General features: G+C 44.7%; 1 non-coding gene across 1 annotated transcript; it reads right to left on the reverse strand.

Annotated features, from left to right (window-relative positions):
• Positions 1 to 9501: 9501 nt before the first annotated feature.
• On the reverse strand, positions 9502 to 9573 carry TRNAA-UGC (transfer RNA alanine (anticodon UGC)). Its single transcript has one exon. It is a non-coding gene; the product is annotated as a tRNA-Ala (tRNA).
• Between the last annotated feature and the right edge of the window lie 14103 nt (positions 9574 to 23676).

The following is a 23676-nucleotide window of genomic DNA, read 5'->3' on the forward strand; positions in this document are numbered from 1 at the left end:
GCCCCAGCAGTGCTTGCATCTGCAGGTTTTGCTCACAGCAATAGTGCACCATATTTTCTTTGTTTTTAAAAGCCAGGTAAATAAGTCATTCTCGCTGCTCTGTGTCTTTCACCAGTGGTCACACTGCACACCTTAATATCCTGAACCCCAGTGTACTATGTGGTAAGTCCCAATAGTACATGCAGTGAGCAGCATAGTCTAAACAGAAAGTTCTGTTGACCAAAGTCCCAAGGACAAGGCTGGAGAGGAGTCAGACAGTCCAATGATCAAATACAAGTTCTGACCCAATGCAATGAGAAAGGCTCAAAGTCAAACTGTGAGGCCAGTTTCTCATCTCTGAAGAATAGCCAGGGTTGGAATCCTTGGGTCAGTCCCAAAATCACAGTCTAGTGGAGTCCCCAAAACAGTTCCATCAACGGTGGAATTTGAAGCACCTGAGTCTGTGCCAGATGATTAACTGTGTCTCTCCACTTAATGAAGCATGCGATAGTCACCTGCCCTGAGCTTAATCAAGCTGAGTGACCACAAACCTCCTCCCAGACCTAACAAGTCCCATGATCTTCACCTGATCAACTAATAAGTTGGGCTATGTTCTCTCACCTGCCTCAGTCTCCTAAAGTGTACTTCTCACTGTTCCCAATGCGTCTGAGCCCATCCTGTTCATGGAGAAGGAGGCACCTCTGGTTTTGATGATGTGTCCCTTTCCCCTTGCTCCTGTGAACTATTGGCTGCCCCTTTGATGTCCTCTGATGTCCATTGAACACCTCCTAAGTCCCCAGCCTCCCTTTCTCCTTCTTCAGCTTGTCATAGTGTATACCAGTTGTGGCTACACCCTTTGCCAAGATCTTCTTTGTCAGTGTCCTGGCAGTTCATGAAACAAATGCTGAAACTATCACAAGACAATTATCTTATGTGAAAGGGTTGAAATATGGCACAAATGTGGGTGAATGTTGATGGTCTGATATGAACACATTGTAAGATGACCAGTATCATGAAATCACAGTATACCTGAAGGAGCATCTCCACCCCCATCGTTCAGACCGGACACTAGGGTCCAGCGCTGAGGGCCTTCTGGTTGTTCCCTCACTGAGAGAAGTGAGAAACCAAGGCAGAGGGCCTTTTCAGTAGTTGCTCTCACCCTGTGGAATGCCTTCCCATCAGATGTCAAGGAAATAAACAACTTATCTGACTTTTAGAAGACATCTGAAGGCAGCCGTGTTTAGGGAAGTTTTAAATGTTTGAAGTTTTATTCTGCTTTTAGTGTTCTGTTGGGAGCTGCCACGAGTGGCTGGGGAAACCCAGCCAGATGGGTGGGGTATAAATAAAATTATTATTATTAATTATTATTATTATTACATTATACTTGTCCATAGAATCAAAGCACACCAGAAGCAGATTCCATAAAAAACCATAGCATTTCCAAATGGCCACCATAACATTAAATTAAGATTCAGAAGTGTTGAAGCCATAATACCCCCCCCCATAAAGTCAATTTTCCCCGGCCAAATTTTGTAAAGACTAAACAAAATCACCCTACACAGATAGCCTAATAGTGATGAAACCAAATAGAAACCTTTCTCTTTCTCTGTTTCTTTTGCCAGTGTGAAAGGTTAGCCATTATTTATGTATATATTCCTCTGAAACTTGTGGGCTTATTTTTTATTTACTTGCCCAAGGATCTCTAACCCAAGTCAAGCTTTAATCAGCACATGTCATGGCACCAGCACGAAAGACGAGATTAAGGTGTGTTGCTTGTTAGTATCACTCTTCACAGTGTTGCTGTGCTCTGTCGCCCCCAGGCATGATACCTTGAGCTGTGATTTCACAAGATAAGTCTGATGGGCCTTGCAGCAGACTTTGAAGAGGGAAACTCAGAAGTGTAAGCCCAGATTGCAGAGGAGGGTGTGTGTGGGAGAAACCATCCTGGGAAATTATGATGTGGTCGTCTGAGGCAAAGTCACCGTTGAGTACAGTTTCGTGAATCACAGGATAGTGAATTAAAGAATGGGTGGGGTGGAATACAAAGCAGTATAAAAGTAGTGGATGCCTTGAGTTGATACAGAGTGTGAGCTATTCCCTCTTCCACCCCCACATTTTGGTGTCTCCTTTTCCCCCCTCCCTTGCTAGCACTAAGCTGTGTCTACATTTATTTTGGGCACAGGATACAATGCCCAGTTAATATTATTGATTAAATTTCTGTGCCCCTTCCTGTTCAAATGAATCCCAAAGCGATTTACATACAATGAAGGACAACACTGGCAGAATGATAGAAAATCATAACTACTGTGCAGGTTCAATAAATTAGCAAATCACCATTTTAAAAAAGAACAACACTTAAGAAAACTTGCTGAACATTGTTACATGACCCTGATCCATTAATACTATCAATGAGACGTCCATTTGTACATCCCATTTGGGATGGTAGCATCCACCTACGTTTTTCTGTTCCACATTATTTTTGCACATGTTCATTCATGAGCCTGTTCCATCTAGTTTCTGTATTAAACTCTCTGTTCTTGATGCTTTTCAAAAAATATACACTCAGATCCACATGCATCTATTTACACATACATTTTTCAAAATAGTTTTCTCTCAAAATTACATATTTCTAAACATATTGGGTGGAATTCCACACTGTGCTCTTCTAATTGTTCCATCTGCACAACCATTGTTATTTGTTTGCCAGATGGAATCATCCACCCTCTCCTCCCTCTGTTTGCTGTTCTGGCAGTTCTCCTGATCCCCCAAAATCATTTTTGGGGCTGCATGGAAGGAGGGGGGGGAGCCCTACTGCAGAAGCAGAAGTCTTAGCATACGGCTTCCACTGATGGGATTGGTTCAGTGAGTCCCACTCATACAAATGTGTTCAACTATATTTTACTCAGAGTAGACTGTTTGAAATTAATGAACTGAGTCATGTTTATTGATTTCAGTGGGACTCCTATGAGTAAAGCCTAGTTGAATACCTCTCAAAATACACATTTTAAATGCATTTTTGATATGTCATTTTGAGCCCTGAACTACAACCTCAGTTCTGATCCTCACAGTCATCTAAGTGGTGCATATTGGGTCAGTTCATGCTAGAAAATGCAATGATCAAATTTATCAAGCAGCCTTCCTAACAGAGTCACGTCACCGGAGTGGCAAGTCAGAACTTCCTTGACGCCATATTGTCTGTTGCATTCTTCTACCTCCATTTGTCTTTGATTGCCCCTGCTGGTTTCTCTCCTACTGTATTAGTCTTGGACTCCTTGTCAAAGTGTGCTCCTTCACAGGGAGTTGGAGTTGGCAAATAAGGAAGCCCTCTCTTGGCTGCCTTGGCAATGGAATGAAGAGCAGCGAAGTTGTGAGAGACATGTGGTCACTAAGCAATTAGGCAGCGAACGTGGCCCAGTTGCCTTGGCAATGGCAACATGCTTCCGCAGCACCACATGGTCTTATGAGGAGGTGTGTATCCTGGAGATATAATAAATCCTTGTGTAAAAAAAATTCCCAAGGTCCCTATGAGTGTCCCAGGGTGTCTCTTTACTTCAGATACCATCTGGTGGGTCCTTGGGTCCGAGATATTGAGTACTCCTTTAGTCACAGAATCCTCTCTTTATTTTCTATAGTACAGTTGCCCCCACTGAATCGAGCTGCCTTTTCTCCTACCTCTCCTGGCTCACCAATGGGGTTAAGAGTCCCAGATCCTTCTCTAGCCTTTTCCCATATCTGCAGTCTTCACCTCCTTTGAGGTATGAACATTTTTTTATCTTCTCCGTTTCCTTCTCTTAGCCTGCTTCGTGTGCCTTTTCTCTGCTTCCCTTGGCACATCCAAGTTCCCACTCACTCCACCTACAACTGCACCCACAACTCCACTATTGTTGTTCTTCATTACCTGACCTTCACCCTAAGGTCCCTAAGGTGAGTCCTAAAAATATATACCTCAAGTGTCAGAGGTCAGGGCAAAGAGTTGAGTCTTCAACATCCTCCAGAAGTTGTATAATGAGATTGCCAATGCACTTCTGTGAGGAGGGAGCTCCACAATATACGGGCAACCCAGAGAATGTTCTTCTTCCCCGAGCTTCTGAAGGTGAAGGAACTACCAAGAGGCCCCCTTTGCCAATACCAGCACCCAAGAGGGTCAGTGGGGAAGGAGATGGTCTTTCAGATATTTGGGGGCTGAATTGTTTAGGGCTTTAAAACCCTAACACAAGTACTTTTGATTGGTCCCAGAAATTAACTATCAACCAGTGCAGCTGTTTTAAAGCAGGGTTTTACAGTTGTACCTCAGGTTAAGGTAATTCGTTCCGGAGGTCTGTTCTTAACCTGAAACTGTTCTTAACCTGAAGCACCACTTTAGCTAATGGGGCCTCCTGCTGCCGCTGCTGCATTTCTGTTCTCATCCTGAAGCAAAATTCTTAACCCGAGGTAATATTTCTGGGTTAGCAGAGTCTGTAACCTGAAGCGTATGTAACCTGAAGCATATGTAACCCGAGGTACCACTGAATATGAGTTTGAAATGGAATCCCAGACAGCAATCTGGTTGCTGCATTTTGGACCAACTGAAGTTTCTGAGTCGTCTTCAAGGGCAGCTCCACATAGAGTGCATTGCAATAATCCAGTCTGGATAGAGTGCAGTGGCTAAGATATCTCTGTCCAAAAGGAGTTTGCATCTGGTGAACCAGCCGGAGCTCAAAGAAGACACTCCTAGCCACAAAGACTCCTAGGAGCTTCTGGGAACACACTGAGGGATCTGTCTTTGCATCACTGCTCCACTTCCAGCCTGCCCACCCCACCTTCTGCACCCACAAAACCTTCTGCACCCTCATGATAATCCTCTTGGGCAGGGATCCTGATGACAATTTAAGAATAAATCAAATCCCCTTTTTTGGCAAGTCACTGTGAATTCAAAGCCTTTGTAGGATCCCAGGCCCTCCACAAGGTACCGGTGAGACAGTTTACCATTATCTCTTACTAAGAACCCACTTATCATGAAACTGGCAGTCCCGTGTGACTCATCGGTGAATTTGGCCCACGGTTTTCCTCTACCGATGCCTTCCTCCTCTTCATCAAATCCCACTTTATTTGATCCCTGCCAGGAAATTGCCTTTGTGCGTTGCAACGGAGCACAATGCACTTTACATCATTAGCTTTTCTATTTGTTCATGTTCAATTGCTTTAGCCGTGGCTTCGGCAGGATTAATGTAAAGATGATGAAAAAAGGAGGGGAAAAATACATACCAACCTGAGGAATGCAGACTTAGTCTGTTAGCTCTGCCTCGTTGGAACTTCCTGGGCTGGAACTTACTGATCCGGAGGCAGGCAGGCAGCAAAAACATTTCCTTTTAATGACATGACTAGGCTGCTAACAGCTATGTAAACCTCCCTCCCTCATTTTTTGCCTCTGTCCTCCTCCAATTGCATTGCCTGCTTTAACTTCCACAACACATATGGACATAGGAAGCTGCCTTATACTGAGACAGATAATAATAGTAATAATAATAATAATAATTTGTTTATATCCCGCCCTCCCCAGCCGAAGCCGGGCTCAGGGCGGCTAACAACAATAAAATAGTGCAACATTCTAAAAACATTTCATTATAAAAATTAATTAAAATCAAATTGATGGCAACCATTAAGCTAAAGTTCTGTGAAGGTTGCCAAAGGAGGGAGTCAGGCTGCACCCTGACCAAAGGCCTGGTGGAACAGCTCTGTCTTGCAGGCTCTGTGGAAAGATGTCAGGTCCTGCAGGGCCCTAGTCTCTTGTGACAGAGCGTTCCAGCAGATTGGAGCCGCAGTCGAAAAAGCCCTGGCTCTAGTTGAGGCCAGCCTGACCTCTGTGTGGCCTGGGACCTTCAGGAGGTTTTTATTTGAAGACCGTAAGTTCCTCTGTGGGACATACCAGGAGAGGTGGTCCCATAGGTACGAGGGTCCTAAGCCGTATAGGGCTTTAAAGCTTAAAACCAGAACCTTAAACCTGATCCTGTACTCCACTGGGAGCCAGTGCAGCTGGTATTATAGCACCATGTGAATGTGATCTCGCAGCGAAGACCCCGTAAGGAGTCTCGCTGTGGCATTCTGCACCCGCTGGAGTTTCTGGGTCAGTCTCAAGGGCAGCCCCACGTAGAGTGAGTTACAATAATCCAGTCTGGAGGTGACCATCGTGTGGATCACAGTGGCTAGGTCAGGGCGAGGGAGGTAAGGAGCCAACTACTTAGCTTGGCGGAGATGAAAAAATGCAGCCTTTGTTATAGCTGTAATCTGCGCCTCCATGGAGAGGGAGGTAGCGAAGGTTCAATATTGCCTACTCTGACTGGCAGTGGCTCTCCAGAGTTTCAGATAGGGGGAATTCTCAGTCCTACCTGAGGATTAAACCTGGGGCCTCCTGTGTGCAAGGTGGATCCTCCACCTATCCATGCCCCTTCTCTCCCTCTGCTTCCTGCAATTTCATGTGCTCTCCTCACTATTTCTCTTTTCTTCCTGCTCTTTCAAATTGAAGTTGAATCCTGACAAGACAGAAGTACTGTTTTGGTGGGACAGGAGACGGGCGGGTATGGAGGACTCCCTGGTCCTGAATTGGGTAACTGTGCCCCTGAAGGACCAGGTGCACAGCCTGGGAGTCATTCTGGACTCACAGCTGTTCATGGAGGTGCAGGTCAATTCTGTGTCCAGGGCAGCTATTTACCAGCTTCATCTGTTACGCAGGCTGAGACCCTACCTGCCCACAGACTGTCTCGCCAGAGTGGTCCATGCTCTAGTTATCTCCCGCTTGGACTACTGCAATGTGCTCTACGTAGGGCTACCTTTGAAGGTGACCCGGAAACTGCTATTAATCCAGAATGCAGCAGCTAGACTGGTGACTGGGAGTTGCCACCGGGACCATATAACATCGTTCAGCCCGGACACTGAGATCCAGTGCAGAGGGCCTTCTGTCAGTTCCCTCATTGTGAGAAGTGAGGTTACAGGGAACCCGACAGAGGGCCTTCTTGGTAGTGGCGCCCGCCCTGTGGAACACCCTCCCTTCAGAAGTGAAGGAAATAAGCAGCTATCCTATCTTTACAAGACATCTGAAGGCAGCCCTGTTTAGGGAAGTTTTTAATATTTAATGCTGTGTTGTTTTTAACACTCAATTGGGAGCCGCCCAGAGTGGCTGGGGAAACTCAGCCAGATTGGGCGGGGTATTAATAATAATAATAATAATAATAATAATAATCTGGCACCAAGCCAGGAGACCCCTGGTCAGTGCACCTGTACCCCTTCGTGGCAATTCATCTGAGGCTGCAGAAGGGGCAGCACTGCTACCACATGAAGTGTTTGCAAAACTTTCAATGACATCACAGAAATTCAGCCAATGGCCAGGGAGTGTACTCACGCACAAAAACAGAAATACGGCTGATGTCATTTTGCTCCTCTTTTAACGCAAATGTCTTTTTTTGAGCATAAAAAACAGCTTCTGAGCGTAAGCACGAGCTGTCCTTCTCTCTTTTCTGCGAAGATGTGGTGGCTGCATTTGTTTACTCCCCCACCCCCAGCCTGCTACATGGCAATTTAGTGCGTTCTTTCTTCAGCGCTGGTTGGAGGCAGCTTGTTTGGATTCTGGAAACGTAGATACAATCTCCTTGGAGACCCCATGATGTTCTTCTTCATTCCTTACTGAAGGACTTTCATTTCTAATGAAGTCACCAGGGGTAGGAGCACAGCTGCTGCATGGGGAACTGCAGAGGGGAACAAATTCAGAGAGAAATAAAGCCATCCCAACTGCAAGTATGACATCAGCACATGGTGACATTATTTTAAAGAGAAATCATAGTGATCACTTTATATATTTCCTTCCTCCTCTTTATAAACCTGCCCTCCAGTTTACTGATCCCAGGACGAGGCACCAGAAAATGTGGGTCTGCATTAATAAGGCCAGCACCACATAAAATACCTTTAAAACACTGAAAACCACACAACATGACTCTCAGAATATTTCATTGCACAGTAAGGGATACTGATAGACTGACAAAGTCTGGCTCCGAGAGCTTTCTTTCTCCCAAAGCCTGAATGCAGCAGAACATTTTTGTTGTTGTTGTTTAGTCATGTCCGACTCTTTGTGACCCCATGGACCAGAGCACGGCAGGCACTTCTGTCTTCCGCCGCCTCCCGCATTTTGGTCAAACTCATGCTGGTAGCTTCGAGAACACTGTCCAACCATCTCGTCCTCTGCCGTCCCCTTCTCCTTGTGCCCTCCATCTTTCCCAACATCAGGGTCTTTTCCAGGGAGTCTTCTCTTCTCATGAGGTGGCCAAAGTCTTGGAGCCTCAGCTTCAGGATCTGTCCTTCCAGTGAGCACTCAGGGCTGATTTCCTTCAGAATGGAGAGGTTTGATCTTCTTGCAGTCCATGGAACTCTCAAGAGTCTCCTCCAGCACCATAATTCAAAAGCATCAATTCTTCGGCAATCAGCCTTCTTTATGGTCCAGATTTCACTTCCACACATCACTACTGGGAAAACCATAGTGTTTACTATACAGACCTTTGTTGGCAAGGTGATATCTTTGATTTTTAAGATGCTGTCTAGGTTTGCCATTTTTAACATTTTTAGCTATTGTCAAAAACTCAGTAGGAGGGTCTGGGACCTTGCCACACAAAGATATGTGCCATGCAGAAAGTCCTAGATCCTTTCATTTGCCTGCTGCACCCAAGTGTGTTGGAAGACACTGTTCCATCACCTGTGTGAAAGCAAGATTGAACATCCAACCAAGTCAGCTTTTTGTAATGGAAGACATGGTCTTCTCCTTCACCACAGGCAGCAAAATGTCTTAAGCCAACCCCACCTTTCATCATCAGGACAATATTAAAAAGTAAGGTGTATCAAAGAGCCAAAATTCTAAAATGCGAAACTTTGGAGGTGAGCTGGCATTCATTAAATCCAAGATTCTGCAGCAATTGGGGTACAGAAGCTGTTCTAAAGTGAAATGTAAGTGCTTTACAAAAGGTATTAGTGGATTATATGACTTGGCAGAGGTAAGAGACTTCAGTCATTAGGGTTAATTTCTGATCCTTGTGTTATCATTGTGTCTTCTTTTTATTAAGGACATCACTTGACAATGCGTGAGGAAAAGCTGACTGCATCAATTTAAGGCCTTAAAGAATGATTCATAAGAAAGGAATTTAAATGTTCATTTGCATGGGGGTCATTTTCAAGAAAGAAAGAAAGAACTTAAGTTAGTAAGAGATTCAGTTAAGGTGCAGGAAATGTGATTTTCGTGCTTCAAGAATTAGTTCAGTGGTTGGGAACTAATAACCCACAAGCCCAGTTGAGCCCATCAGGCCCATGAGGTCATTTTGGCTCAGCCACGCCCACCTGCTCTGCAGACCTAGTGCTTATAGTTCTGCATAAAGGGCTGGATTAAATAGGAACCTAGGAAAGTGCCTTAGACTGAGTCAGAACATTGGTACATTTGCCAGTAATGTCTACACTGACTGGCAGAAGTTCTCCAAGGCTTCAGGCAGGAGACCGTCTTGCAGCACTACCTGGAGTTGCTGGGGATTGAACCTGGGACCTTCTGCATGCAAGGCAGATGTTCTACCACTGAACCACAACCCTTCCATTTTGGGAGGAAAGTTCCACATAGCACAGCTGTGAACTATCAGATGATGCATTTCCAGCCTTGCTGTGTTAGAAATTAAGGCCAGCAGCATTTATGCTTCTTCAAGATTGAGGGAAAGCAAAACTTGGCAATCAGAAAACTCAGCAAAACTTTACAAACACTGCTGCCTTTCCTGCCTTGTCAATACTGCTTTGGGAAGTCAAGGTGATGTAATCAGGTGCCTGTATCGGGCTTGCTAATACAATTGCAAAAAAAGTCATTGGATTGGAAGATGTATTGGAAACCGCATTTGTCCCTGGTAAGTGCTTGAATTTGTTTTCCTGCAATTTGATTCCCCCCACCCCCCACACCTGTATTTATTACAGTCTAGTTTTTAACACTGCTTGGAAAGAGCAGGGAAAGGAAACATAATAACTTCAATCAAAAATACAAGGAGAGTCGGCCCAGATCTGAAATGATCAGGGTACAATCTCCAAATACTAGGTTCTGTTTGATACGGCCATGGTTGGTAAATCTTCTATGGGGTCCTTGCTATTGACATATAACCATCTTGGCTGTGACCTCTGGAAGAGCTCCACTCCCCTGCACTCATGCCACACCTGCAGGAGTCACAATGTCCCTTCTAGACCATCAAAACAGCCACAGGAGAAAAACTCAATTAAAAGAATATAATGTGAAGCCTCTGAAAGATAGAGAGCCTTTTCCTACCCACAAGGTGCACTCCATTCTGGGCAACCTTCCGAGGGCAACATGCCACATGATGGGTGAGGCCAGAGACAAGACTGGAAGGAGAAACAAATGCAACTGTCACCTTTGTACAGTTGGTTACTTCCCACAGGACTCTCTCTCACACACACCTCTCCACCCAGACAAGAGAGTAGAAGGACACATTCCAGCCTGGTAAAAACACCTAGCGTCCAAACAAGGGCCAGAGAAGGGATATGGCCTGAGCAGAGTTCCTGGGGGCTGCATTGAGCCACTGAGCCTACAGGTCTCTACCAGTGGTCTAAAGCACTCTTTACTTTTTCTTGAACACCCACAAGCTCATCCTTCTATGTCTTCTCATAATGCTCAGTGTTGTTCTTCTCCCTTGACACATTTCTCCTATTAGGAGGGGACTTACTCATGATATGTACAGTTCTTGCCTCTTTCATAGTGTTGTCTCATACACCTCTCAGGAACCAGAGTAAGCCAGAGTCATAGGCAACTCCCTGGGGTCAGGTTGATAATGTAGATCTGAAAGCTCCACAGGCAGAGCTGTTCCAAATGCCCCAGTAGTGGAACTTTGGGGGGGTTCCATGGGGCAAGGAACCCCTTCCAAAGGTTATGGGGAGTAGGCAATGCCCAGGGAAGTTTGTGCAGACTTTCACGGTTCAACAGTGGCTTCCTCTTCCCCTTCAGAGGGACTATTGCCTTTGTGGTGTAGTGGTTAAGAGCGGTAGACTCGTAATCTGGTGAACTGGGTTCGCTTCCCCGCTCCTCCACATGCAGCTGCTGGGTGACCTTGGGCTAGTCACACTTCTCTGAAGTCTCTCAGCCCCACTCACCTCACAGAGTGTTTGTTGTGGGGGAGGAAAAGAAAGGAGAATGTTAGCTGCTTTGAGACTCCTTTGGGTAGTGATAAAGCAGGATATCAAATCCAAACTCCTCCTCCTCCTTCTTCTTCTTGCAGATGTGGACCCTGCCAGTGTTACTGAACTGCAACTCCCATCAACCCTGGTTATTATTCTTTTCAGTAGTTCAGCAACATCTGGAGGGCCAAAGATTCCTTCCTTTTAAGGAAGACTTTTTCCCCCCTTTCCAAAAGAAGAAAATGGTTAAAAAGCTCATGGACCACTTTACAACATTGTAAGTTTATTAAGAAGCCCTCTGAATGTTAAATGTCTCACCACCAATTCCACCACCACCACCTATTTCAAGTATTTCCCCTTCCCACCTTGGCTGGAAAGGAGCCCTAATAAGGCAGCTTATTCTCAGGGCTGCTTGGCTGGAGAGGATTGTTTCCATCATTCTCCTGGCTGAAAAGCAATTATTTGAAGGTGACTGGAGCAGAGAGGTTTCTCGTTCTTTGTTTGGCTTCCAGGATGCCACAGGTAATATTCCCTGCTTCAAACCTGTAGAATGTTGTCACTGGAGACGCAAACATGGAACAAATAAACTTTACTTAATACTGTGCCACTCTTATGACAGCCGAACTCAAGATAACTGTTGTACTAGGTTTCCGCAGGAGCAGCCAGCAGGAGTCAGTGTGGCATACCTGTGAGCGGGAAGGGAAGTTGGGGGCAGCTCTGGCACCATGGTAGAGGCAACTACCCCAGCCTCATTGCCGCTCTGCTCTGACTGCTCACCATCCCAGTACATGGCAGCAACTTTGCTATTGGGAAGCTTAGCTCCATGTTGCCACACCTCCTTGCCAGCCTCTCATGGGTTCAGTTCTCTGTAGTTGCTACCCAGAACGTCCTTTCATCCATACACTGAGAGAACAAATTGGTTCCTGCTATTATTGTACCATACACCAGGCCCAAATGTTGGTGCCTGGCAGTTTCAACTAAGCAGGCTTGGGAAAATGCAATACTTTCCTTTCAATTTCTCTCTAGGGTGGGGCAGCTGTTAAGTACAACAACAACAACAACAACAACAACAATTTATTATTATAACCCACCTATCTGGCTGGGCTTCCCCAGCCACTCTGGGCGGCTCCCAACCAAATATTAAAAACACAATACAGCATTAAACATTAAAAACTTCCCTAAACAGGGCTGCCTTCAGATGTCTTCTAAAAGTAAGATAGTTGCTTACTTCCTTGACATCTGATGGGAGGGTGTTCCACAGGGTGGGTGCCACTACCGAGAAGGCCCTCTGCCTAGTTCCCTGTAACTTGGCCTCTCGCAGTGAGGGAACCACCAGAAGGCCCTCAGAACTGGATCCCAGTGTCCGGGCTGAACGATGTGGGTGGAGATGCTCCTTCAAGTATACAGGACCGAGGCCATTTAGAGCTTTCAAGGTCAGCACCAACACTTTGAATTGTGCTCGGAAACATACTGGGAGCTAATGTAGGTCTTTCAGGACCGGTGTTATATGGTCATGGTGGCCACTCCCAGTCACCAGTCTAGCTGCCGCAATCTGGATTAATTGCAGTTTTCGAGTCACCTTCAAAGGTAGCCCCACATAAGCGCATTGCAAGTGGTCCAAAAGGATGCTCATTTCCTCTAGGCAGGCCTGTTCCAAGGGTACGTTCAGAAAGTGTGAGTAATGCAAATTCCTCTACTATATCTCCCCTTAGATTGGGAACATAAGAAGAGCCTGCTGGGTCAGTGCAGTGGCACATTTAACCCAGCATCCTGTTTTATAGGAAGTCTTCAGTCAGGACCTGAGCACATCTGCCCTCTCCCCTCCTACAGCTTCCAGCAACTCCTATCCAGAAGCATACTTTCTCTGAGTGTGGATAAAGATCACAACCATCATGAGCAGTAACTGTTGGTAGCCTTATGCTCTATGAATTTGTCCAATCTTCTTTTAAAGCTCTCCAAGTTGGTGGCCATCTGTGTGTCCTGTGGGAAGGAGTTCTGGAGTTTAATTATGAACTGCGAAAGTTTAAAAATAAAATAAAATAAAATGCCAAGTCAGGCAGCAAGTGTATTCGTGAACACTAAAAATAGTAGCATTCTCGTTCATCTCATTTGCAGTATGCTTTCTTTGCAATGATAGTCTGCTTTCCCTTGAAATTTGCATATGCAGAGATCCATGAAAGGCTGGATGAAAGGCCGGCAAAGAGCTCTGTCAAGTGGGCCTGCACCGCCTGGAGGGAAGAAAAGCAAGGTTGCCTTTTTGATGAGACAGGTATGCCGATTAGGATCAGGGGGTGACAAGCTGGGCTCCCTTGGCATTTGCTTTGGCTTCAAGGAGAATGCTGTAGGACACATCACACTTTCTCCACTAGGAAAGCTACTTAGAGCGTGTCCAGACGAGGTGCGCCCCCCCCCCCCCGGGTGAGATCATCAATTTGTCCCTCAACACGGGGACATTCCCAGGGGAGTTGAAGGAGACAGTGGTGCATCCACTCTTAAAGAAAACATCATTAGATCCTTTAGATCTATCCAATTACTGCCCAGTTTCGGATCTTCTGTACCTGGGCAAGGTAATTGAGAGAGTGGTTGCGGAACAGCTTGGTAGGTTTCTGGATGAAACATTGGCCATGGATCCATTTCAGTCCAGCTTTCACCCTGGTTATGGGACTGAAACGGCTCTGGTCACCCTTACAGACTATCTCCATAGACAGCTGGATCAAGGTGGGTTGGGACTGCTGATTCTTTTAGATTTGTCAGCAGCCTTCAACATGGTCGACCACGAACTTTTGCACCACCGTCTTGCTGACGTGGGGATTCAGGGCACAGTCCGACAATGGCTGACCTCCTTTATCTCAGGTTGGGGACAGAGGGTGGTGCTAGAGAGTTGTAGTCGTGGCACTCCTTGGTGTGTGGAGTGCCACAGGGTGCAATCCTTTCTCTGGTGCTTTTTAATATTTTTAAACACCCCCTTGCCCAGATTGTCCAGAACTTTGGGCTGGGTTGTCACCAATATGCTGATGACACCCAGATTTATCTGTTGATGGACAGCCATCCTGACCCGGGCCCGGACACACTGACCAGATGCTTGAAAGCTGTGGCTGGGTGGCTGCGTGGGAGCTGGTTGAAGTTAAATCCTTCGAAGACAGGTCCTCTGGCTGGGTCGGGATAACATGGGGTTGGGGGGCCAACTCCCATCTCTTGCAGGGGCTCAACTACTGCCAGTGCCTTCTGTCAAGAGTTTGGGTGTAACCTTCAACACTTCCCTCTCTAGGGAGGTGCAGGTTCCAGCTATAGCAAAGGCGGCATTTTTCCATCTCCACCGTATTAAGCAGTTGGTCCCTTACCTTTTTTGCCCTGTTCTGGCCACAGTGATCCATGCGATGGTCACCTCCAACAACTCGCTCTATGCGGGGCTGCCCTTGAAGCTGACCCAGAAACTCCAGCGAGTGCAGAATGCCATGGTGAGGCTCCTTACGGGGTCCTTGCCAAAGGATCACATTCTTCCAGTTCTTTACCAGCTGCAGTGGCTCCAAGTGTAGTACAAGGTCAGGTTTAAGGTGCTGGTTTTGACCTTTAAAGCCCTATGCAGCCTAGGACCCTTATACATTTGGAACCGCCTCTCCTGGTATATCCTGCAGAGGACCTTACAGTCCATAAATAACAACACTTTGGAGGTCCTGGGCCGCAAGGAGGTTAGATTGGCCTTAACCAGGGCCAAGGTCTTTTCAGCACTGGCCCCGACCTGGTGGAATGCTCTGACACAGGAGACCAGGGCCCTGCGGGATTTGACATCTTTCTGCAGGGCCTGCAAGATGGAGCTGTTCCACCAGGCCTTTGGTCTGGACTCAGTCTGACCCCCCCCCCTTTCTTCTTTTTTTGATGGAACCCCTTATATGGGATACTGCATATAAATTTTCCCTCGGCCCTTTTGCTGGCCCGTGTAGGACCAGCATGGATAGCTGGCCCTGGTGAATATTTGATGTTTCCTCCCCTTATGGTCTTGATTTATGGGCCGCCAGTAAAATGAGGCTGCATTTTAAGCTGTATCAATTGGTTTTTTAAAAAACAATGACACAAAAACACTGCATTTTATATTTGGTGTTAGCCACCCTGAGCTTGGTCTTGGCTGGGAAGGGTGGTGTATAAATATAAATTTATCTATCTATCTATCATCTATCTATCTATCATCTATCTATCTATCATCTATCTATCTATCTATCTATCTATCTATCTATCTATCTATCTATCTATCTATCATCTATCTATCTATCTATATCTATCTATCTCTCTGTCTTGACTAGCAGACATAGAGAGCCTTATCCTCCATCTTAATGTGCTGCTCTGCTGCAAGGCAGCCATGTTCAGGGCTCAGGCCAAATACTGACTGTTAACAGAGCTCTGATGTTGCAACAGCAACAGTCAAACTTAGGCTGAGTCCTATATAGAAAGAACAGCTGCATCCCAATTGCCTTTTTGGGGCTTCTGCAGTGGTGCTTCTGCCTTCTGCAGAAGAAGGCAAAGCAATATGCTCAGCACAGAGGGGCACCAGCAATTCTCCTTCTGATCCAGTGTCCTTGGCCTTATCCCTGGAAGAAGAGGCACCAGATTCCAGGGCAATGAGTGTTAACAATGGAATTCAGAAAGTGGAATTGCCCCAGGCACTGCAGAAATTACATGGGTTGAATCAAACTGTTGATGGGTGGGCTTTTGATCCAATGAACTCAAAAGGAGGATAATGCGCAATTATAAGAAAGGGAACAATTTGATGAAGGAGATTCCAGCTAAACACCAGGAAGAACTTTCTGACAGTAAGAGCTGTTCGACAGTGGAGCAGACTCCCACAGCAGGTGGTGGACACTCTTTCCTTGGAGGTAGAGTAGAGGCTGGGTGGCCATTTGCCATGGAAGCTTTAGTTGAGATTTTTGCATTGCAGGGGGTTGGACTAAATGGCCTTTGGGTCCCCTCCAACTCTATGCACATACCCCCTGCAATACTTTGTGGGAAATGCAACTTAGATGTGGCTGAAAAGAAATGCTGTTCAAATAAATGTGAAGTGCAAAGATGTCACACTTCCAAAGTAAATTTCCTTTTTTAATTGAATAGGTCATTGACCAGTGACAGCTTCCCTTCTGATAATGTGAAGAATTACAGCTTTCTGCTCTTAAGAACTCTTAAGGCCATGGAGGTTAAAATCTCCTTTTACACATCTACCTAATTGTTCAAATGTTTAAATGCTACAGCATACCCTGCACACTTGAGTTAGCATATTAGGGTTTTGTTTTAGTTTTTTTTTTTTTTTTTGGTTAGGCTGAATAGCTGATAATCTTTTGGGCCTTTTTCTTTTTCTTTTTGTTCTGAGAAATGTCGTTTGAGACGTGTCAAATCTGCTGCTGTTAAAACCTCTGTAATTCAGTTCCTTTGGCCAGCTACAACATATCGATCCCCACCTCCATTGATTCTGGCACCATGCTGGAAATGGAACGGTTGTGAATGTGTCCAAATGAAAGAACAACAACAAGGCATATAAATAGGGAAGAAAATAAGCTGGCTTTTTTCTTTCTTTCTTTCTTCTTAGGAGTGAATAATAGCACCTAGGCACACGGCTGCCAACATGATTTCCTGGGCATGGGACAAGGTTTCTATTCAGCCACCCACTCCCTTGTACAGTAATTGCATGACCCAGATTCCAGATCCCTTGGTTTCTGGCCCCTAAACCTGAGCCAAGACCAACTAATGCACAAGAGCTGCCTTATGCTGGCAATGGCTTTTCCTTATGTGGCAGGCAATTGACCTGCCTAGCTCACGGTGTACTCTGGGAAAGCACACTGCCAAAAGAGAGAGGGGACGAAAAGGACACCGGCTAACATAAAATATGTATATACTGATTCATATGCATAGGTGCTCATTTAGAAATAAATGCTACAATTTAAAGAGAAAGTTTGATTGATTGATTGATTGATCGATTGATCGATCGATCGATCGATTGATTGCCCTTCATCCAAAGATCTTAGGGTGGGTCAGAGCATAAAAATGAAAAATAAAAACACAAAATACATAGAAAAAATAAGAACAAGAACAAAACAAATCAATAGCCCCACCACCACATTTAAAAGGAGTTGTTAACCAGGCAAAGGCCTGGCTGAAAATGAACATTTTCACATCACACTTAAAGGTGTGATGTAATATCATGTGTGATGTGATATAATGAAGGTGCCTGGCGAACCACCCTGGGGAGAGCATACCACAAATGGGGAGCCACTGCAGAAAAGGCCCATTCTCATGTTGCCACTCTCTGAACCTCTCATGGAGAAGGCACAACAAGAAGGGCCTCTGATGGTGATCACAGTCTGGGTCAATTCCTATGGGGAGAGGTGGTCCTTGAGGTATTGCAGTCCTGAGCCATTTAAGGCTTTCTAGGTCAAAGCCAGCACTTTGAATTGGGCAGTTAGGCCAAGAACAGTGTGATATGCTCAAAATTTGCCTAAATGAGCAAGCTGGTCACTGAATTCTGTAGAGTCTGTGACCAGGTGACCTCTTTGCCTTCTCAGTCTGCTTTGCAGGTGTTCAGTGTTGATGGATGATGCCCATCTTCCTTCCAAGACTTATTTATTTTTAAACTCAACTATCCTCATATCCAGTGAGAGATTTTACTTTCTTGGGCTCCATGATCACTGCAGATGGTGACAGCAGTCACGAAATTAAAAGACGCCTGCTTCTTGGGAGAAGGGCAATGACAGGGCTAGACAGCATCTTGAGAAGTAGAGACGTCACCTTGCCAACAAAGGTCCGTATAGTTAAAGCCATGGTTTTCCCAGTAGTGATGTATGGAAGTGAGAGCTGGACCATAAAGAAGGCTGATCGCCGAAGAATTGATGCTTTTGAATTATGGTGCTGGAGCAGACTCTTGAGAGTCCCATGGACTGCAAGAAGATCAAACGCATCCATTCTTAAGGAAATCAGCCCTGAGTGCTCACTGGAAGGACAGATCGTGAAGCTGAGGCTCCAGTACTTTGGCCACCTCATGAGAAGAGAAGACTCCCTGGAGAAGACACTGATGCTGGGAAAGATGGAGGGCACAAGGAGAAGGGGGCGACAGAGGACGAGATGGTTGGATAGTAGTGTTTTCGAGGTTACCAGCATGAGTTTGACCAAACTGCGGGAGGTAGTGGAGGACAGAGGTGCCTGGCGTGCTCTGGTCCATGGGGTCACGAAGAGTCTGACACGACTAAACGACTAAACAACAACAAAAATCCTCATATCCACAGCGTACATTCAAACCACACTTACATCACTTTAAACAGTCATGCCCCACAATAATCATGGGAACTGCAGTTTGCTAAGTGTGTTGAGGGTTGTTAGGAGAGGCCTCATAGACCTATGGCTCTCTCAACATGATGATTTATGGGTTCATCCACATTTTTGCTTGTCCCACATCTAGAATGCATGGGTCCAAGCAGTTTTCCCCTTGCCCCACTCCTTTCCCAGGGAAAACCCTCTCTTTAGTGCTAAATCCAACTAAACATCAATCCAGAAAACACCCAAATTACCATTAGCTCTGATTGAGCACTAAAGAGAGGTTTTCCCCATGGTGGGAGGCCCGAAAGCAGATGAGCAAGAGGAAGAGACAGCGAGTCTGCAGGATTTCAGCCAGAAGCCTTTCCCCAGCCCTACCTGGAGACGCCAGGGATTCTATATGCACCTTTTGCATGCAAAGCACACACTCTTCCATTGAACCCATAACTCTGCTAGTGAAGGAGAAATCTGTTCATTTCAGTTTTTCATTTCCCCAATCAAGTTCCAGGTTGGCTGGCATCCATCTGCCTCGGGAGACAATGGAGGCGTGCACCTTTGGAAGTGAGGTCAATAAATGTTTATGTGAGTCAAAACTGTGTAGAAAAATGGGTTCGCTGGGAGAAATTTGCACTAAAATGCTAATGAATTTTCATGAGGATTTTTTTTAAAAAAAAACATTACAATAAATCAGGAGGTTAAGGGGTGATATGATAGCCATGTTCAAATATATAAAAGGATGTCATATAGAGGAGGGAGAAAGGTTGTTTTCTGCTGCTCCAGAGAAGCGGACACAGAGCAATGGATCCAAACTACAAGAAAGAAGATTCCACCTAAACATTAGGAAGAACTTCCTGACAATAAGAGCTGTTTGACAGTGGAATTTGCTGCCAAGGGGTGTGGTGGAGTCTCCTTCTTTGGAGGTCTTTAAGCAGAGGCTTGACAACCATATGTCAGGAGTGCTCTGATGGTGTTTCCTGTTTGGCAGGGGGTTGGACTCGATGGCCCTTGTGGTCTATTCCAACTCTATGATTCTATGATTCTACAATAAATCACAAATTGCCGTGCAAATATGTTGAACTGAAATTAATATTTGATAAGCGAGGAACCGAGAGATACGAGAACTGATAAATTCATCCTTCCCTATGTGCAGCCATGATTCCAGTATTCTAGAAAGCAGAATGAACACAAATGAAGACTAATCTAAGAAGCGCTATATTGATTTGGGGTTATTATGCCCAGTATTATTAGTAGATTAAGAAAATAATTCCTTTTATACATCCTCCCTGAAGTGCAAGTTAACATAATGATTTTAGACCAGAAATAATTTGAATGCTGGCTAGATCTTACTCATTTCCACTGAGAGTTGAGTTAACATCCTCTCAATCCTCTTAGTGCTTTTTTCTCAAGTTAGCTGTAACAAGAAACCACATATAACTGATTTTACTGTTCACAGCTTGATGAAGAAATAGCATACTGGTAGGTATGCAATGACAGAGAAATGTGAAGGCAGCACAATAAAAAATTTCTTGACAATGCTGAGCTTAGTTATGGAATCTTAGAATTGTATAACTGGAAGGGACCCAAAGGGTGGTCTCATCCAATTCCTTCCAAGGCAGGAATCACAACTAAAGTTATGAGTTCCCCATTCCTTATTGGCTTAAAAGTTTGGAAGACTAAAGGAAGGAGGAAAGATCACATATTCTTTGAACTCCAAATAACCTTTAAGATTTCTCATATCATATATCTCTATGCCTGGTGGACTCCCTGGTTCGAGGTAAGCAATAATGTTCTTCAGTCAGAATTATCCTGCTTGTGAAATGCTCATAAATGCATGATGGCATTGTAAGACTATAAAAAACAAGAAATGCAAGTGCTCTCTTTGAAATATGCTTTGGGCCACCGCAATTCATACATCCACAGATATAAGAGAATGTCTTCTACCTTGGATTTTGCCCAGCCTAGAGACACAAGGTACTGCCAAGTGCATCTATGTATTTCAACAATATCTAAGATATGTACAGAAAATAAGGACTTGGGGGCATCTACCCCCAAATGCTATTTGGACAACAGTATTCCTGTACTTTCTGAAACTGGTGCCACTTGTGGCCACATATGGGAACTGATCCAAAAATCCCAATTCAGCCCTTCACAAACTATAGATTTATTCCACACAGCTAGCCAATGGAGATTGTTTATCTGCAGCACCACTAGGCCAGCGAGTATGTTAGAAGGGAGGAATAGCACCTGCTCTTGAGAGAGGCTACTCTTCTTCATGACCAGCTCATTCAGTAGCTGCATGAATAAAGAGGATGGAGAGTATCCAATGTTCTCTGCCCACTAGCACAAGATCCCTTGTGCTAGCAGATGGCAGAGTTTAAAGGTTGCTTGACAAACAATCCCAATGCATGAGTTGTGCGAGTGCAAGCTTGTCTTGCAACAGCTGGTTCTTGTCATACAACAACAGGTTACACCACAATATTCAGTAACGTACTTGGGTTTCCCCTTATGCAACCATGTTCCACCAGCACAACAAATATGCTGCTAAGTGACTTTAATGTCTTTCTTCTTCTTTGGCGACCACTCGTAGCCAAGTAAGATTGTCTTCCATGAAGTGTTTAGATTTGCCTTGAGACAGTCTTTAAACCTCTTTTGTTGACCACCAGCATTACGCTTTTCATTTTTAAGTTTGGAATAGAGTAGTTGCTTTGGAAGACTATAATCAGGCATCCAAACAACATGACCAGTCCAATGAAGTTGATGTTGAAGAATCATTGCTTTGACACTGGTGATCTTCGCTTCTTCTGGCATTAGTTTGCCTGTCTTCCCAAGTGATGTGTAAAAATTTTCAGACACTGTTGATGGAATCTTTTAAGGAGTTGGAGATGGTGTTTATAAGTCCAACTGAATGGTGTAATGTTGGAAAGTGTTGATCACTTCTCCTACCTGGACTTTAATGTAACACTACACTGGATGGAGCACAAACATCTGGCATAGGTTGTCCACACATCCTCTTTCTGCCCTGGTCTAGCAGCTTTTTTGTCCTTCTAATAACCTTTGACACTTTACCTAAGTGTTAGAAATGTGTCCATTCTACCTTCCCTCTTTTAGAACTGAAACAGTCCTGACAAACTTTCATTGGAAAAATGGGGGGAGGGTGATATCTTGGACAACTGGCGCTTCCTCCTTAACACTCTTAAAAAAAAAAAAAAGTAGCCCTGCAATTTCAGATGCTTTGTGAATAAAACCAAATGGAGGTGAAATTAATAATCATGCAATTTGCTCAATAATGGACAGATGTACCGGGTGCATCATGACATCAATTCCCAACTTGAACTGATTAAAAAAGACCTTGCCAATTTCAGACGATTCGCTCCTTGACAAAATGGAGGTGACAGCAATGCATCTGAAATGCAATTAGAAGAAACAGCGGCTTCTGTAATAATATTATTTTCCATTAAAAAATTACATTCCAATTACGAAAAGCCAAGAACTTTTGTTCTAACAGACTTATTTAAAATAAGTGAAATTCAGTCAAGTTTGAAGTTTTCGACACATCAATCTGAAATGGAGTTGGAGTGTTGCAGAAGGCACAGCTGGTGGCAAGCAAATCACAAATGTGTCCCTCATGCTTCTGAGACTATTGCCTAAAAATGTTACATTAATCAGATACTAGCGATGAGCGAAGATGGCATCCCCAAATTCTCCAGCTCTGTTAGCTTATGGTACAAGGGAGGTATTTTGCTGAATATCTTCTGGAGAGGCAGCAGAGATATATAGGAGACTAAAATATTTATGAGTCAGAACTTTTTTATTCCAGAATCTTCTCTTCTGATAAATTTCATGTTCACTTAATGGTGAATGAAAGAGTATGGTTAGTTCATAACGGCAGATGAAATATGGAATGGACTAAGGCATTATATATTATATATATTATATATAAAAGGATGTCACATAGAGGAGGGAGAAAGGTTGTTTTCTGCTGCTCCAGAGAAGCGGACACGGAGCAATGGATCCAAACTACAAGAAAGAAGATTCCACCTAAACATTAGGAAGAACTTCCTGACAGTAAGAGCTGTTCGACAGTGGAATTTGCTGCCAAGGAGTGTGGTGGAGTCTCCTTCTTTGGAGGTCTTTAAGCAGAGGCTTGACAACCATATGTCAGGAGTGCTCTGATGGTGTTTCCTGCTTGGCAGGGGGTTGGACTCGATGGCCCTTGTGGTCTCTTCCAACTCTATGATTCTATGATTCTATGATTCTATGATTGATGAGGGAACCTTCTCACCTAAAGAGTCAGATGAAGAACTTGTTACGATAATGAAGCAATGCAGCTGCAAAGTCCTAGCCTGAAGTGTAAACTTGATGGGAATGTTAGGACTGCTGTGGGAACAGAGGGGCAGTCATTTCACAGTGCACAGCACCAGAATTACCTCAGAGTGTAATATGAGCTGTACAGGAAGTACAGGAGGAGTTTGTGTGAGTCGACTGCTGGAATTTGAAGAGTGCAGTCATGTTTTCTGTAACGCTGCAAAGACAGAAATAAAAGCATGTAAATACGTTTCTGTCTATCTCTTTCCCCTGCCTGGGGAGGCAGGAAAGAGGGGTGTGTTCTTCTCATGTTTGAGAAGAATCGCCGATCGAGACCTTGCCTGCATCTGCTGGGGAATGTAGCCAGGGAGGTCAACAGGGAACTCAAGCCGGGTGCCTGGGACTGCTGCCAGCTTCTCATGAGAAGGGCTTGATTCCCGACAGAACTGAGGGTAATTTTTGATTGGTGGGAGGAACTGTGCACTGGCCAATCACCTAGTGTCATTGTGACATCAGGTGAACACTTCAAAGGCACTTGGTGTAAATGCCAGTCAGTTGACTGGCATAGTCAATGAGCTCTGCTTGCTAAGGAAAAGTCAATAGTACACTTTGATATCTGCATTGTCCCTCTGAATCTTTACCTGTCCTATTCCTGATGTCTCATGATGTCAGCTGTGGGGCAGGTGGGTGTGGTTTGAAATAGACATGCAGGCAAAATCAGGACCCTTGCTGGAACTAACCAGGCCTACATGGCAGCGGTTGCACACTGGAAGGAGACAAGTCAGTTGCTTTCTTCAGTAATATTCAAATATGTGGAGCTGGATCCACAAATTACCAACCCCGTTCATGGGTTTGGAGCAGTGATGGTGTTGAAATTATCCAAAAGTTTTTGAGGAGTCCAAAGAACAAAATTATTATTTGAGAAATACCAGT

Source organism: Podarcis muralis, chromosome 9, assembly GCF_964188315.1.
Source record: "Podarcis muralis chromosome 9, rPodMur119.hap1.1, whole genome shotgun sequence".
Classification (NCBI taxonomy): Eukaryota; Metazoa; Chordata; class Lepidosauria; order Squamata; family Lacertidae; genus Podarcis; species Podarcis muralis.